This window comes from Aphelocoma coerulescens, unplaced genomic scaffold, assembly GCF_041296385.1.
Source record: "Aphelocoma coerulescens isolate FSJ_1873_10779 unplaced genomic scaffold, UR_Acoe_1.0 HiC_scaffold_344, whole genome shotgun sequence".
NCBI lineage: Eukaryota > Metazoa > Chordata > Aves > Passeriformes > Corvidae > Aphelocoma > Aphelocoma coerulescens.
Genome location: NW_027183687.1, coordinates 32,501 through 34,923, shown reverse-complemented (window position 1 = coordinate 34,923; position 2,423 = coordinate 32,501). Strand labels below are relative to the sequence as shown.

The 2,423-nt window shown below is 75.9% G+C and overlaps 1 non-coding gene across 1 annotated transcript; it reads left to right on the top strand.

The window, feature by feature from the left end:
- The first annotated feature begins 1,956 nt into the window (after positions 1-1,956).
- Positions 1,957-2,109, top strand: LOC138101584 (5.8S ribosomal RNA). Its single transcript, XR_011147209.1, has one exon. It is a non-coding gene; the product is annotated as a 5.8S ribosomal RNA (ribosomal RNA).
- The last annotated feature ends 314 nt before the right edge of the window (positions 2,110-2,423 follow it).

The window sequence follows — 2,423 nt, the reverse complement described above, 5'->3', positions numbered from 1 at the left end:
CGGTGGCATTCCTTGTTGCCGTCGTCACCCGCGGCCTCTCGGCGGGGGTGAGCGAGGCTCTCTTGGTGCCGGGTCGCAGCCCCGCGCTGGCGGGGCGGCCCGAGCCGCGGTGGTCCTCTTGGGTGCAGTGCCGGGCTACTGAGGGAAACCCCGGGCCCCGAGAAGGACGCTGCGGTGGTGGCGGTGGATGGCGGGCGCGCCCCCGCGGGTGGACGCTCCCCTGAGGGCGGCAGCAGGGGAGGCACCCCCGCGGGGCCATCCAGGTCGTTTCCCTCGCCCCAGGGCCAGGTACCTAGCGCTCCGCGCCTCGGCGGCCTCGGAGCCTCTCGGCGTCGTCAAACGCTGGGGGCTGTAGGGCCGCGGAGCCGGGCGGAGGTTTAAAGACTCGGGCGGCTCGGTGCGCCCCGCCGTAGGCGGCGGGCGGCGGCGACGGCGGGTGCCGGGCGGCGGCGCGGTGCCATCCGCGAGGGGGTAGGGAGCGTCTCCCGCCGATCCCCCCTGCGGTGGTGACCGTCGCGGCCGGCCGTGCTCGTCGTCGTCGTGGCTCCGCCGCGTGCGCGCGCGGGCAGCCGTGCCGGGGAGGGGCGCCCTGCCCCCCCCTCTCTGCGGCCCGGTCTCGGCAGAGGGACCGTGTTGGCGCGGTCGGCCGCGGGGGCCGGCCCGCTCGCTTCGAAGCGGGCGACGGTGGCGGAGGGCGCGTGCTCTCCGCCCTTCCGCGGCTGCGGGGCCGTGCGGCTGCCGGGGCCCGCTTGCGCTCTCCTTTGGCCGCCGCCACAGGCTCGCGTGTGGCGCCGCGCCTGGCGCTGCCGCGCCTCTCCCCTCGACGGCCTTCTCTCCTTGGACGCACCGGTGGCGCCGGTCGCCGGCCGTCCCCGCTCGACCGCCTTGCCCGCCCAGGTTGAGTGCTCGGCGGTCCCTCCGTCGCTGGAGGCCGGCGAGTGCGGGTGACCCCGGGCCGGGCGGTGGCGTCGCCGCTCGGCGAGTGTCCCCCTGGGGGACGGTCGGCCGGAAGGTGCCCGCTGTCGCCGCCGGCGGTCCCGTCCCGGGCCCTGCCCGTCGCTTCCCCGTCGCCCTTCCCGGCCGCGTGTGGGGCCGAAGGGGTGCGGGCGGCCGCGGGGGCGCTTCCCTGCCCGGTCTCCGCGTGGAAACGAGGAGAGCGGGCGTTGCTCCCCGGCTCAGCCCCGTACGCCTTCTGCCGGGCGCGTGCCCGCAGAAGGGGCTCCGAAGGTGCGAAGCGGCGGCGGCGGTTCCGGGAGGGCGGTCGCGGTGGCGGTGGGTCTTGCCGTCCGGCAGGCCTCGGGTGCTCGCGATGCCGACTCGGTTCCCGGCGGCGCCCGCCTCCGGTGCCGGCGGCGGAGCCCGGCTTGCCAGGCACTTTGCCTTCCCGGCGGGAGCGGTCCCGCGGGGGGGCGCCGGTGGAGCGGTGTCGCCGCGTGCGTCTTGGGCGTTGCGGGTCGCTGGGGAGCGCCGGCTGCGCGGTGACGCGGCGGCGCTCTGCGAGTCTGTGGAGCGGCGAAGGGAGCGAGCGTGAGCGGGGCCTGGTGGCCGTTACCCCCCCGCCGGCCGTGGGCGTGTGTCGTCTCGCGATCGAGGCCGGGCGGGATCTGATGGCCCCTGCGGTCTGGCGCGCGCGCGCCACGCCAGCCCTCTGTGCGGAGGCCGGGCCGAGCCCGGGCGCCTGGGCCGCCTCCGAAGGACGGCATGCCGGGGCGGCGTCTCCCCTTGCACGGGGGGAGGCGGTCGGGAGCGCGGGCTCCCCCGCCTTTGACGGCCTTCGGAGCGTTCCGTGGGTTTTCTCCTTTTTTTTTTCCCTCCTCCTCCGTTCGTTGTGTGCTCGTACGGTCGAAGCGAGGCGCGCGCGCCAGCGCGCGTCCTTGCCGAAAGAGACACAGGGTCTGCTTGACGTGAGCGGTCCCGGCCCCTCCGCGCGTGCGGAGTCGGTGCCGAAAGCCAGACAACTCTTAGCGGTGGATCACTCGGCTCGTGCGTCGATGAAGAACGCAGCTAGCTGCGAGAATTAATGTGAATTGCAGGACACATTGATCATCGACACTTCGAACGCACTTGCGGCCCCGGGTTCCTCCCGGGGCTACGCCTGTCTGAGCGTCGCTTGACGATCAATCGCCGTCCGGGGGCCACCCCGGCGGCGCGGCTGGGGTCGCCTCGCAGGCCCGTCGTCCGCGGCCGGCGGCGGCGGCGGCGGCGGCGTCTGGCCGGTGCCCGGAGGGGAGGCGGCGGGGGCCGGCGAGGGAAGCGTTTTCCTCGGCGGTTTCTCGGGGCCTTTCCCTGCGGGGCCCGGTCGTCGGCGTCGTCGCGGTCCGTCGCGTGCCGCGCAGAAAGGGCCTTCGTCCCCCTAAATGCAGACTCGGGGAGCGCTCCGTAGCTTCCCGCTCCCGGAGCGAGCCGCTGGGGTGGAGCTCGTC